This window comes from Eptatretus burgeri, chromosome 18 (genome assembly GCF_056783735.1).
Source record: "Eptatretus burgeri isolate ZD-2024b chromosome 18, Ebu_testis_v1, whole genome shotgun sequence".
Classification (NCBI taxonomy): Eukaryota; Metazoa; Chordata; class Myxini; order Myxiniformes; family Myxinidae; genus Eptatretus; species Eptatretus burgeri.
The window spans coordinates 47,010,279-47,025,310 of record NC_140978.1 but is presented as its reverse complement, the minus strand read 5'-3'; the positions used below and the strand labels follow the sequence as shown (position 1 = coordinate 47,025,310).

Genomic DNA, 15,032 nt, shown 5'->3' with positions numbered 1-15,032 from the left:
CGACGTTCTTACCTGTGCTTGAGGCCTAGGCCTAGGCTTGAGGCCTACCGGTTCCACTCGGTGTTCGATCGTTTTTTTTTTGTTTGTTTGTTTTTTCTCCCCATTACCTTCAATTTCTATCCTCCCCATTACCTTCAATTTTGATCCTCCCCACTTTCCAAACATCCCCCATTCTCCCAACTAATCTCTTTCTTATCTCAAAAAAAAAAAAAAATACCCTACAACAACAACAACACGCTCACCTTCTCCCGATTCTGCTTCTTCTTCTTCTTCCTCTTAACTACCTCCTCGTCTTCTTCCTCGATTTTTTTTTTTACACTTCCATGACCTAATCTGTTGAACTCTCTCATACATTAATATTAACAACAACAAAAATATATATATATACCCAACAACAACAACACGCTCACCTTCTCCCGATTCTGCTTCTTCTTCTTCCTCTTAACTTCCTCCTCGTCTTCTTCCTCGATTTTTTTTTTTACACTTCCATGACCTAATCTGTTGAACTCTCTCATACATTATTTTTAACAACGAAAACGATCTTATAATGCTTCATCTTCCTCTCTCACACATGTGGTACTCTTAACTGTTTCACAATGCACTACTCTTCTGCTATTTTAACAGACTGCTCTCATTTCGACCTCTCCTTCATTACTTGCCTAAAAAATCCAACTATTACAGCGCTTCTTCTCTCCATGCTCTGAATTCGCCTTCATTGCATCCATCAAGAATTGTGTTAAATCGCATCTCTGACCTAAAACTTTTAAAAACCACAGTTTGCCATGGATGCTCGCTTTCCATCAACCATTCTTTTTTTCCAACTTCAGTGCCAACTCACCCCCCTCACCCCTCACTCTCACTCTCACTCTCAAAGCAACCATCCCACTCTTCTCCCTCCAAACCTCCCTCTCACCTCTCTCAAAAATTCCCCCTCACCTTTCTCCCACCTTTCATCCCCCTCACTCTTCCTTCTCAAAGTTGCCCCCCTCTCATCCACCAACCTGCCTCCCTCCACTGCCCTCTCACCTCCATCTATTCACTCCACCTCCTCAAATCCTCAACTGCCTTCTTCCTTGTCTCTTGTCCCCCTCTCCCCCAGCACCACAGAGCCTTTTCTCCTCCTCATTCGGCCCCCTCCCCTCGCTATTCTGCAATACCCCACACTCCTTCAGCAACCCTCCTTACCTGCCCCCCTCCTCCCTTGTCCTCCCCTCCCCCTCCCCCTCCACCTCCTACACCCAAAGCCTCCTCCCCTTCCTCTTCATTAAAAGTGTGGACCTTAAATATCCGGGGCCTTCGCTCAAACCTTTCAGATCTTTCCATACAGGTTGCCACTGACAAACCAGACATTATCTGCCTAACAGAAACTTTCCTCTCCCAAGACGTGTCTGACTCCCAAGTATCTCTCCCTGGCTACTCCCTCTTACGGTATGACAGACCTGAGCCTCGTCCTGGTGGAGGTGTTGCTCTCTTCATCAAAGACTCTATTCCTCACTCTCCATGCACTGCTCTCACTCCCCCACACCCCCAGGAATACCTCTGGCTTCGGCTTCCCCTCCACTCCCACCTCATGTTTATATGTGTACTGTACCGTCCACCGAACAGTGATGACTCCATCAACACCTCACTATCCGAAAACATGGACCATCTTCTATCTTCTCATCCAAACTCTCTCTTCCTCTTATGTGGTGACTTCAATTGTCATCACGCCAGTTGGCTAGGTGTGGGTACCTCTCTCACCTGCCATGGCACCTCAGCAAAAGCTTTCTGCGACTCATTGGGACTGACTCAAATCGGTCAACTTCCCGACCCGGATCTCAACCAATGGTACTCCATCTCTTCTGGATCTGATTTTGACAAATTTCCCTGACAATATCTGCTGCTCTTCCTTCGCTCCAATTGGTTCTTCTGACCACGTCCTTGTCAAAGTGGACATCTCTCTGGCTGTTATCAGAGAACCACCTCACCGCCGTCGAGTCTGGCATTTCACTCAAGCCGACTGGCAGGGTCTCCGAGCAGCCATCAAACTTACAGACTGGTCTCCTATCACAACTTTCTCAAACATCAACTCATCCTGGGAATTCTTTCAAAGAAACTTGCTCTCCCTCATGCACAGATTTATCCCCTCTCGTGTTCAGTTGTCTTACCCTTCCTCCCGCCCTTGGTTTAATGAAGCTTGTGGCGAGGCAGTTGTCCTGAAACAACTTGCCTTTGCCTCATGGAAAGCAAACCCAACTGAGGGTAATCTCAGTTCTTTCCACAAAGCTCGGAACAAGTGTGTATCTACCCTCAGGAGAGCCAGAAAACAACATCTCTCTCATCTCAAGTCTGAACTCTCAAACCGCTCTCCCTCCTCAAAATCCTGGTGGCGTTTAATCAAATCTGTTTCTGGTGTATGTTCCCCCTCCATCCCCTCCCTTACCTCAAATGGCCGCACTGCTGATTCCACACGTGATAAAGCTGAATGTCTAAACTCGGTGTTTGCAGCTAAATCTTGTGTCCTAAACCCATCACTATCTCTACCCACTTTACCCAGTCGCACCCAACTGTCCCTGGACTCTGTATCCTTTTCTCCTGACAAGGTGGAGAGCTTGCTTTCAAACCTCGAGTCAGATTCTGCAACCGGTCCAGACAGCATGAGCCCACGTGTCCTCAAAGCCTGCTCTTCTGCTCTTGCTCACCCTCTCTCTGTTCTATTCACCCTCTCATTTGCCCAAGGTCATCTGCCATCTGCTTGAAAATCTGCTAACATCACTGCCCTGCATAAAAAAGGTGCAAAAACAGATCCCTATAACTACAGACCAATCAGCCTTCTCCCAATCATCAGCAAGGTGATGGAATCCATCATCGCTTCAGATATGAAATCCTTCCTCTTCTCCAATGGCTTGATTTCCAATCATCAATTTGGTTTCAGACCAGGTCACTCTACCCTGGATATGCTGCTTCTGCTCTCCCATCAATGGATGGAGGTCCTCAATGCCAGACAGGAAATCCAAGCCGTATCCCTGGACATATCACGTGCTTTTGACACAGTCTGGCACCCTGCCCTACTCACCAAACTCTCTTCCCATGGTATTCAAGGCCATCTCCACTCATGGCTCGCAGACTTCCTCTCCTGTCGCAGTCAATGTGTGGCCCTAAATGGAGTTCTTTCATCCCCTCTTCCTGTGCAGGCTGGAGTTCCTCAAGGTAGCGTTCTGGGCCCTGTTCTTTTTCTGGTTTTCATCAATGATCTCTCGGACTCTCTGGAAAATCCTCTATTTCTCTTTGCCGACGACTCCACCCTCTGCCGTACCATCTGTCATCCCTCAGACCGGCAAGCAGCAGCTTCTTCGCTCACGGCAGATCTGGATAAAATCACAAACTGGTCCAACACGTGGAACATGTCTTTCAATCCAGACAAATCTCACACTCTCACTATGTCTCTTCGAAAGGACCGTTTACAAAACCCCCCCATCCACTTTCTCAACAATCCTCTGGAAGAAGTCTTTTCTTTCAAGCTTCTAGGTCTCACTATCTGCCATGACCTTTCCTGGGAAAGTCACATTTCCAACCTCGCCTCAAAAGCCAGTCGCCGACTGGGAATCCTCCGTCGTGCTCAGTCCTTCCTCGGCCCTCTTGAGCTCCTGACCACTTACAAAGCTTTTGTCCGTAGCCTGAAGGAGTACTGCTCTCCCCTCTGGGCTGGTGCTCCTGCCTCCCACCTTTCTCGGCTTCACGCTGTAGAAACTAGGGCATTTAAGATCATCAGCATCTCCCGCAATGAAGCTGAGTCTTTGGGCCTCTCACTCAATCACCGCAGGTTGGTCGGTGGTCTTTCTGTCTTCTACCGACTCCTCTCCAGCCTTGCCCCCCCCCCCTGCTCTCTCTGCGATTTGTCCCCACCACATTTCCACAGGGCGCTCAAGGTCCGCCAACAACCCCCTTCTGGTAAAACTACCAAAATCACGAATCACTGCTCATCTTCACTCTTTCATTCCTCTTTTTTCCCGCCTTTGGAATAAACTTCCTCACTCTATTCTTTCCCATTCTTCCCTCCAGGCTTTCAAAACAGCTGTTCACCACCACCTCTTATCTTCCCCCATCCAAATCCTCGATCTTTTCTACCCCCGATAATCCACCCAAGCCCACTTCCTTCATTTCTCCTGCTTTCCTTCCTGAAAGTCCCTGAAATGTCCATCTTCTCTTCGCCATGTTCCCCGTCCCATCCCCATCCCTCTCCCTTCCACAGTTCACCTAATGTGTCTGTTCCCCACTGTTTTGTCCCTTCCACTCCCGCCCCTCTTGTCTCATGCCTCCTTGCTGTGAGTTGTGTGTTAGCTCTCATACGAGCCTCGACCAAGGTATACAAAAAAAAAAAAAGGTATACACCACGACCTCGAGCAACAACGTTTCCCCCCCCCCGCCCCTCTATCCGCGCTGAGATAGCGCTGGAAACCCCGTCCGTGGCGTCGAGCGGCCAGCACGTGCCGGCGCGAGGCACGCCGGAGAGGACTCGCCTACCACGCCAGGGCACGGAGTCGGGGCCGGGCGCGACCACGCCGACGGACGTGGGAGAGGGACTCGACAGCCCAAAGGGAAGTCACCATTTTCTTTTCGGGGTTTTTGTATGGATCTTGTGGCGCCGTGTCTTGTAAAGTAGAACTGTTTACGTGTTGCCATGTGTACGTGTATTCGGTTGTAGCTCTGCATTGTTACTTTTGTTTTGGCTGTTATATGTGCATTTTGATTATTGTATGGCTGTATATACGTGCTTTGTGTCTGTGCCTGTGTGAATAAAGTGCTTGTGTGAACTTGTTCCCCGTTTCGCTGCGTCCTTCCCTATGTTTGACTCTCCCTCCTGCTTCACGTAAGGGGTTCGTAGTGGGTGCAACATCCCGGTAATTAATCGGAACCGTCAAGGCCGACGATAACACCGCTCGGTTATCACCGTATCACGGAACGGACCGCTTAAGCAGTTCGTGTCCGGGGTCAGCCTGTGGCGTGATACGATCGCCCGGTCGACCATTCGCGCAGGTACTTAAGTAGATCGAATTTGGCGAGCAACCCTATCCTGCACGGGTGGGCAATTGGCACGATCGTGGTGAGGTTAAACCCCCACCCATGACTGGCTCCCGGCGTTGTTCCGAGAGGGTCACGACTGAATTGTCCGTCCGGTGGGCGACGTGCCGCGATTCGAGTTACATGGCCGTTCGCATGCCCGCGGGCACGAATTCGCAACACTGGTGTCCTGTAGTGGGATTCGAATCCGCCTCAGTCTCCAGCTAAATTCACGGGGAACGGAGCAGGCGTGTGCGAGGCGACCCCCAATTCCCTCCAAATTACGAGCGATCTAAATTAATCTCTTATGAGAAATAAGATGGAGTCTGAAGGCGAGTGGGAGCCGGGGGTATTAGAGATGGATGTAGAATCCATGGCTCAGGATGAGAACCCCGAGCAGGAAATGCTTGTTGTGCAGGACGAACTCCCCCAACCGAACCCAGAACCCGAAATGGGCGCGGCAGCGGCAGAGGCCGCGGTGTATGACACCTCCCCTCCCCCTCTCCACCAAAACCCCCCGATCCTGGCCGAATCGGCTCAGCCGAGTGCACCTGACATGGCCCAGCCATGTGCCATGCTGGCAGGATTAAACAACAAGATGGACGCAAATGCACAACAGATGAAAAACGGAATGAAGGAAGAAATGAAAAAAATGCGGGGTGAGATGCAGAACATGGGCTGAAGCCTGCAGGCGGGCATGAAGGCAATAACAGGGGAGCTCAAAATGGCGACGCCATGTGCTGGAACGAACGAGCTGAGGGGGAGTGCAACAGCTGTCAGGTCCGCAATGGAGGCGGGTGAGGACGAAGTAATTCGGGGGACGTGTTGGGCGAGGGTAGTGACAGAGAAAGCAACAGTGACGGTGACCGTGAGGGGAAAATTAATTGGGGTGACGGAGAGGTGCACGAGGGAGATAAGACACAAGGTGAAAGGAATTGGGAGGGAGAAAAAAGAACAATTAAGACGGAAAGCAACGATGAGGTACGCGGAGATAGTGAAAGAGCAAGGAGTGAAACATAGGGAGGACGGGAGCGACTTAAGGAGAAAGCAAGGTTGACCTACGTAATGATAAGGGAAAGACGCCAGAAAGAAGCAGAGACTAATAGACACGAGGAGACAACAGAAACAAATAAATGTACAGAGACACAGGAGAGAGAGGGTGAATTGGACGAAGTTGAAGACGAGCACACACACACAGAGGTAGTGGAAGACAATGGGGGTGAGCTCGCGGAGCGTGTAAGGACCCAGCGCAGACAGCAGGATATCCTCCTTCGGGAACGGAGGGAGACGCTATTCTCCCTTAAAGCTGATCACGACCAGGTGAGTTTGGTCGTGTCGAGCGAGTTCGAGGGGACGGGTGCTGTGGGCAGGTGCACGCCGAGCTTGGGGGGTATAGAGGCCCCAGACCCCCTTGTGGGGACATGAATCCCCAGTGGTTGTGCCGGTGTGCGAGGTGAAAGGTGTGAGTGCGCCCCGTGTGTGGAAGCGACCCCGTGTGTGAGTGGTGTGGTGTGGTGGCAAGTGTGCCGAAGTTCGTGCCTCCCAGCACGCCGTGTGTGGATGAGGCACAGTGTGTGGAAGGAGCCACGTGTGCAAGGGGATGGATGGCACGAGTGAGTGAGCGGCCGAGTGTGAGGAGACAGCGTGTAAGGTTGCTGTGTGTAAGGGAGATGTCGGTCGGCATGCGTGAGCACGCAGCCGCATCTCCAATAGTGAGTGTAATGGTGAGGTGTGTTAGTCTCGTGACACGCGGGAGTTTGGGCGCGTGGAGGGAATGGCGGAGACGACGGCGACAGATGGACAAGGACCGGGTAGCGGCTGTAGTTTCAGTGGGGACCGCGCCAGGTTTACACGGCGGCGAGCGCGAGCTCCGTGCCGTGCAACGCACGAGCCCGCCACGTGCTCGCTTGCGGGAGTGAAACCCAGTCCGGAAACGCCAGCGGTGAATGTTGCCGATCCCGCGACGGACAAAGGTGAGGCAGGATACGGATTTGGACCAGATGGGTTTTCCACGCGAGCTCCTACGGGCAGAGCACATGTGTTCGCGTGGGGAGCCCCTCGGAGTGCGAGGTTTGCTTTTGGGGTGCGCACGGTGACGTCATGGCTGCACGTGTGGTTGGAATCCGGCAGGAGGGTGAATCCCTGCCGGATGGTACCGTCCAAGAGGGACGAGGTACACACGTGCAGCTGCATGACGTCACGGGCAGGTGCAAAGTGCGCGAGCTGTGAGTTGCCGTGCTGGTGCTGCGCGTAATTGGAAAAAAAAATTAACGAAAGCAAGCCTCGCTTTCGGGTGAACAGGATTCCCGGGTAAGGGGTGGAAGACCCCCTTGCCAGGGCACAGGAAGGAACTAGTTCGGGGGAAGGGTTAGCTTAGCACGACCGGCTTCATGGGGCAGGGGTAAGTCCTCATGGGGCCCGTGGAATGGATTAGGTAGAGGGTTTTAGTGAGATTTAGGATGGAAAAGGGGATATTTGGATTGGAGGACAGAGACAGACTTTGGATGTGTAGAGGGGACGCAGCTTAGCTACGTAGTGTTAAAAGGAACGTGCTGTAGTGTAAGGGATGATGTGGGAGCACGAGTTAGTTTGGGGATGTAGTAAGCAGGAATGGTAGGATTCAGCGGTGGAGTGAAATGAATGGAAACATGTGCTTGTTGAGTGAGTAAGGCCAGCGGGTCTGTGTGAATGGGGAATGCATGGTGCGATGAGTGATTGGAGGGAGGAGTGACTCCCGCCCAAGGGACCCCTGGGTCAGTGTAGAGTGAGTTAGTGGGTTAGCGAAATTGAAAAATGGAAGTCGTTTTGTTGTTGGTGGGAAAGTAGGCTCGAAACCCGTTTGGAGGGGTGCAGGAGCCCTGTTGACGGGCTGGGAGCGTGGCTGCGAAAGGTGAGTATCGCTGAGTGGGTACCCCGGGCACCGGGCTAGTCGGCCGCGGTAGGCCAAGGGCCCATGGGGGGCCGGGATAGCGTAGTGGGCACGGGTGCGCCCGCATGATGCGGGGGCCCGGGGCGCCGTTAGCCGCGTGGGCAGTGTTGTGGGCACGGGTGACCCTCGGAAAGGGGCCCGGGAAGCCAGCCTGCCACGTGAGCGTTTCAGGGGAGTCGCCATGGAGGGCACTCCCCGGTGTTTAGGGAGCTGGTAAGCTCGGAGGCAGTGTAGTGCCCGCGGATGCCATCGTTAGAAAATCGGCAGAGCGTAGTGCCTGCCAAGGGAGCCACGCGTCCCAGTCATGAGACTGTGTGAGGGCACGGAAAGAAAATTGGGGGGGGCAAGGCCCGAAATTGTGAGGACACCAACACAGGCGACGGGAATCTGGGTTGTTAGAACCAATAGCTAAAGCGAGAGGCGCTTGTTGAAAGCCCTGGGGTAGTTTAAAGCTTAATGGATAGGGTAGATAGGAAGTGTACCCCTCCGCACCATCCATCCCTTCGCTCACGTTTTGGGCCACTGGACCCACTTTGGGTTTGATCGCTGAGGTCTGGGGAGGCCATCCTGAGGCTTGAGTTGGGCCTCGACACAGGATGCTAGCTCTCCCTTATTCCCCTCCGGGAAGGGAACGTAGGGGTTGGGAGTAGGTTAGGAGACGGAAGGTTAGCCGAACAAAGACGGTAAAGGGGGTTTGGGGACGGTTTATCGTGGGGAAAGAAAAAAATAAAAACAAAAAAAAAATAAGTTGGGGCTAAATTGGGTTTTTTAAATTAAGGGAGTGGGTAGGTAGTGACAGGCAAAGGCGATAGGTAGGAGGAAGACAGGTAGGTAGGCCCGAGCCCGCCTTCCGAGTGGCCAGCACCACCACACTCCCTCCACCGACCTGCACTGCACGGCAAGAGGCCGGCCAACTTCATCTGCTGGCTGTTTTTACTGCAAGTCCTGTGCCGGTCGAATCGTCCGCCAGCTTTTTACTCCAAGGCCTATACCGGCCGGATCGTCTGCAGCTGTTTGCTTCAAGGCCTGTGCCGGTCAGCTCCACTGCCGGCTGTTTTTGCTGCAAGGCCTGTGCCGATCAGCTCCACTGCCGGCTGTTTTTGCTGCAAGGTCTGTGCCGGTCAGCTCCACTACCGGCTGTTTTTACTGCAAGGCCTGTGCCGGTCAGCTCCACTGCCGGCTGTTTTTGCTGCAAGGCCTGTGCCGGTCAATCATCTGCCGGCTGTTTTTGCTTCAGTGGCCTTGTCATGTCATGCCTTGCCTGCCTGCCTTCACCTTTGCCATGTCATGCCCACTGCCCACATCATCAGTCTGCCCCCGTTCAATTTTGCTTGCCCCCCCTGTTCATTTCCATGCGCGCCGGGATCATTGTAAAAGCAACAGTTTGCAAGCTGCAAGAACTGTCCTGTTGGCATCTACAACACGGGCCTGCAGTGGCGGCCCGTACACCGGTTGGCTTTTGTTTTGCTCCCTGCAGAGTCCATTGATTGCGTGTTCCCCGTGTTCGTAGTGGGTTCGTAGTTCGAGTTACGTGGCCATGGTTTAGTGAAAGATTTGTAAGGTTAAGATGTACTGTACAAATGAGTGCGCCCCCGGCATGTGTGTCTTAGCGCCAGCAATTTATTTAAGTCGTCTGAATGAGTGGGTTTGTTGAGTCAGTTACTCAGCCCTCAGGTTATTTATTTTGGGGACACGAATACCATAAATGTCGCACTCAGGGATCCAAAGGTAAAACGTACTAGGGGAGAACTACACATGATGGCACAAGAGAATTTGACGACTCGGGACGAGTCTGTAAAAAGGGGAGGGGGTAGTGTTACGGCTGTGGAAATTCGCGTTACACCATAAAGGGCCCTAAGGTGAGATATCTCGATAGGTCCATGTGTAGTTAGCCCAAACCCGTTGTATAGAGGGAATTTATGTGATCCATCTGGGCTGCGACGCTTTGAGTTAGTCGTTTTTCTTTCCCTATCTTTGATTTCAAACGAACGAAAACTGCCAACGATGCTGGTGGGTTTTTCCCGCCATTCTTCTCCGCGCTTGGTGTGAGGGAGGAGAAGGGGGAGGGGCAGCTCGCCGCCGATTGGTGGATGACCAGCGTGAGGCGGTCGGGGTGAGGGAACGCCCTCTTCGAGAACCCTCTCGAAGGAGGGTGGAGCCGAAAACGGGGGCGGCGTGAAGGGCGGAGCCCCGAGTTATAAAAGTCGGACACGGGCGGGGCGCTCTTCCTCTTGCTCTCTTCGTCTTCTCCTCTCTCTTCCGGCTCGCTCTTCCTCTTCATCTCCTCTTTGTGGTGGCCGCTGGCCTGGTCTTCTGAGGTGCGGTCCCGAGACCCTGCTGGCGGGACGGAGCGTCTGCCATTCCCCACACCATGACCTCGAGCAACAACGTTTCCCCCCCCCCCCCTCTATCCGCGCTGAGATAGCGCCGGAAACCCCATCCGTGGCATCGAGCGGCCAGCCCGTGCCGGCGCGAGGCACGCCAGAGAGGACTCGCCTACCACGCCAGGCCACGGAGTCGGGGCCGGGCGCGACCACGCCGACGGACGTGGGAGAGGGACTCGACGGCCCAAAGGGAAGTCACCATTTTCTTTTCGGGGTTTTTGTATGGATCTTCTGGCGCCGTGTCTTGTAAAGTAGAACTGTTTAAGTGTTGCCGTGTGTACGCGTATTCGGTTGTAGCTCTGCATTGTTACCTTCGCATTCTGCGAAAGGTTACGTTTTGGTCGGCGTGTATTTATTTATTTATTTATTTGTAATCTTGTGATTCGTATAACTCAAAAAGTATTAAACCGAATTGCATGAAATTTGGTGGGATGATTGGTTATTAACCAAGAAGCATTCGATTAGATTTTGGGATCGTTTGGGTCAAAGGTCAAGGTCACGAAAAGGTCAAAATCGTCTTTTTACGATAACACGGTCAATTTTTATTCAATTTGCATGCAACTAACGCCAAAATGTTCAGAATTCAACACCTCATCTTGTGATATGCAATATGACACAATGACGCCCATACTCTTGTTACCGGTTAGGGGTCAAATGTCAGGGGGGTCACGACCTTGAAAAATATGCGGTTTTTGTCATAACGCGGTCAATTCTTGTCCGCTTTACATGAACCCAGCACCAAAATGTTCAGAATTTAATGCCCAATCTTGTGACACAATGAAGTCATAACAAATGTCACCGGTTGGGGTAAACTGTCGGGGGGGAGGGGTCACGCCCTTGAAAAATATCCGGTTTTTGGCATAACTCAGTCAATTCTTATTCGATTTGCATGAAACCAGCATCAAACGAGATTACCTTCTCTTGTTGAAACGTTGTATTCACCGAGCTTGTGAGTGAAGACTCGCCAAAACGACGTGAGTTGATTGTTGTTTAGTCCGTAGCCCCCGAAAGTCGGGGGGGGGTCATGACATTATAGATATGTGGTTTGTGTCATAAGACCATTCATATGAAACCAGTTCCCCACACTCATACCAAGAACAAAAAAAGTAGTGGCGGCGAAGGTATGCGCTCTATGAGTGCCCGTTCTAGTTACTTTTGTTTTGGCTGTTATATGTGCATTTTGATTATTGTATGGCTGTATATATGTGCTTTGTGTCTGTGTCTGTGTGAATAAAGTGCTTGTGTGAACTTGTTCCCCGTTTCGCTGCGTCCTTCCCTTTGTTTGACTCTCCATCCTGCTTCACGTAAGGGGTTCGTAGTGGGTGCAACATTCTGGTAATTAATCGGAACCGTCAAGGCCGACGATAACACCGCTCGGTTATCACTGTATCATGGAACGGACCGCTTAAGCGGTTCGTGTCCGGAGTCGGCCTGTGGCGTGGTACGATCGCCCGGTCAACCATTCGCGCAGGTACTTAGGTAGATCGAATTTGGCGAGCAACCCTATCCTGCGCGGGTGGGCAATTGGCATGATCGTAGTGAGGTTAAACCCCCACCCGTGACTGGCTCCCGGCGTTGTTCCGAGAGGGTCACGACTGAATTGTCCGTCCGGTGGGCGACGTGCCGCGATTCGAGTTACGTGGCCGTTCGCACGCCGGTGGGCGCGAATTCGCAACAATATGAAGAGAAAGGCATTGCAGGGAAAAATCAAGAAAAAGACATTTAATGGCAGAGAGAGCAGAGATGCCATGGCAGCACAGATGGGAACTGACTTGAAAGAGACAAAAACTGAAACCACAGTTGGTACAGGAAGAACCACAGTGGGGACAAGCTGCACCAAGAGGGAATAATTCAGCTGAACTAGAAGGGATTCAAATCAATGAAACAAATACAGCCAAAACCGGCATAACCCACACAGAAAGCACAAATACGAACACAGAAGAGGCACACCCAATCCCACAGGGACAGGGAGATGGACCTGCCGACGATAAAGCAGAAACAGGGGAATATAACTATGAGCAATGATCAAATTAGGATGCAGATGAAAGGGAGGGCAATAAGTATGAAAGTTATAATGCAAGGAATGATCATAAATTGGACTTGAGACTGTAATATACAAATCCAGACTCATTACCAAACAAGATAGCAGAACTGGAAATGTTAATGAGCAGATTGAAACCACATGTGGTTGCGATAACCGAGACTACATCCAAGTCTAACTCCACGATGACAACCACTATGTCCTTGTCAATACTAGGATACAGTATTTTCACCAACTTGGAATCTGATACCTACAGGAATAACAGAGGAGTTGCTGTGTATACAAAAACCTCATTGCCCGTTCTAGAAGTGGAAATGGAAACAAATTTTTCAGAATCCCTTTGGTGGTCTGTGTCGCTTCATGATAAGGAAGAAATGCTAATTTGATGTGTGCACCACAGTCCATCCAGGAGTACCCAGAATAATGAACCACTTAATGAACTTCTTAGGAATATCTCATATAATAATATTTGGATATATACATTTTCTGAGTATTGACTGGGAAACATGGCATATCGGTGCTGCACCAGAGCATCCAGCACAACAATTGATAGAGACACTGCGGGACAATTATTTTCATCAGCATATCACCGAAACCACATGACACCGCCAAGGGCAGGAGCCGAGCATTATGGATCTGGTGATAACGAACGTGAATGAGATGATTAAATCAATAGAATACCTAGCCCCACTTGGAAGTTGCGACCATTGCTATATTAATATGAAGTTCAGTTTGTGCATTGTGGAAAACGATCCCAGACATGAACCTCGATCGAAGCTGAACACAGGGGATCATGAGCAGATGAACCAGAAACGTATGGAGGTAAAATGGATGAGGAGCTGGCACAGTGAAACTGTGAAGAGGCATAGTGCTTCTTTAGAGACAAAATGGAGGCAACCATAGACAAATGTATTCCTCAAAGTGTACCGACTCGGAATAGACACAAACAGCCAAACATCACCCACAAAACAGTGGCTCAATCTTGTAAGAAAGGGAAGGCTTGGAGAAAGTACGAGACCTTGATTACGATGGATATGTCAAGGAGAGAAATAAACTCCGCCGGATGACAAGACAAAACTGTAACAACTTTGAGGAGAGTTTATCTGAAAGCATAAGTGCAAACCCAAAAGGATTTTGTAAATATGCAAACAGCAAACTGAAAACAAGGATTGGAGTGGGTGATTTAATACAATCTGGTGGGAAAGTTACAGAGGATGACAGAGAAAAGGCAAACACACTAAACGACGATTTTAGTTTCGGGTCTTCACAGAGGAGAATTTAGTGAATGTGCCAAAAAGGGAACGACGCTACATTGGACCTGCACTGGTAAATGTCAACATTACTGAGGAGGAAGTAAGGAAGAAGCTCCTGAATATGAATGGCAGAAAGTCAGCAGGACCAGATTGTTTACACCCTCGATATCTCAAGGAAACAGCCAGCACCAGCGCAGGACCCTTGAGACCGATCTTCCAGAAATCTTTAGATGAGGGTGTTTTCCCTGAAAAATGGAGGATGGCAAATGTCACCGTGATCCACAAGAAAGGGAGGAAAAAAAAACTTGCTGAAAATGACTTGTAATGTCATTCCTTCCTCGTTCAGATTCTCCATGACCCTCAGTCTCTGGATAAAAAAATAAAATGCAAAGGAAGACGATGGGAAATTAGATGAAGCACATGAAGAAGCAAATGATTATGAAATGTTTGGTCAACAAAAACATCAACGCTGTTCAAATATACAGACTGGATGTACAGCATGGTGAAGACTGCCCATCAAGGTGATTCGCATTTGATTTATCAAAATCATTTTAAAATTGACATGAACCACATGCTACAAGGTGAACCACCTCAACAACACTGGCATAAAATGTGTTGAGGATCTCGTATGGACTGACTGAAGAGTTCCTGTTCATCACATCAGTTCGGAAGTGTTCATGACTGTGGGAAATATGAAAGGGTCATGTGCAGTGAGTGCCGTGACAACTTCTTCAGTCTCTTCAAACCTATTCTTCCCTCCAGGGCGTCAAGACAACTGTTCAGCACCATCCATAACCACGATCTTTTATACCCCCATGAATCATCCCCAAGCCCAGCTCTTTCCAGTTTTCCACTTTTTCCTTCCACTTGTGTAATTGAAGGTTTGCAACTGTATACGTCTTGTTCACCTCCTGTGTCATCCCCTTGCTCCCTTTCTTCATCCTGTCCCTTACGTCTCCAAATCGCCCTCTGCTTTGTCCCTCAGCTCTGCCGTTGGTGTGTTTCCCTGCCCCTCCCCCTCCCCCTCTTTCTACTGTTGCCCCCAACGCTTGACACCAAATAACCCCCAAAGCACCGTCACGATTCGGTCTCGTGCTCAAGACAGATATCGTCAACAAACCAATGATTTTCTCAAGTGAATAGTAAACTGATGAGAAATTGATAAACTACTTTACCCCCGAATCAAAGAAGGAAAACATGTAACGTCAGCACACAATGTCCACTACAAACACGCTTTTGATGATCGAGGCTATTGAGAATATTTACACATCCTAAACATTTGTACACTGAAAACAAAGCTCAGCTTACACTCCATTTGGACAGGTGTGTCAAAATGCCAAGTCAAGTTTCGTTTTAGCAATAGGCACACAAGCTGAGTTTCAAAC

At 50.3% G+C, this 15,032-nt stretch overlaps 1 protein-coding gene across 8 annotated transcripts in view; it reads right to left on the bottom strand.

Annotated features, from left to right (window-relative positions):
* TRIM2 (tripartite motif containing 2) overlaps positions 1 to 15,032 on the bottom strand; it is a 154,635-nt gene that overhangs the window by 48,935 nt on the left and 90,668 nt on the right. The window lies entirely within an intron of this gene.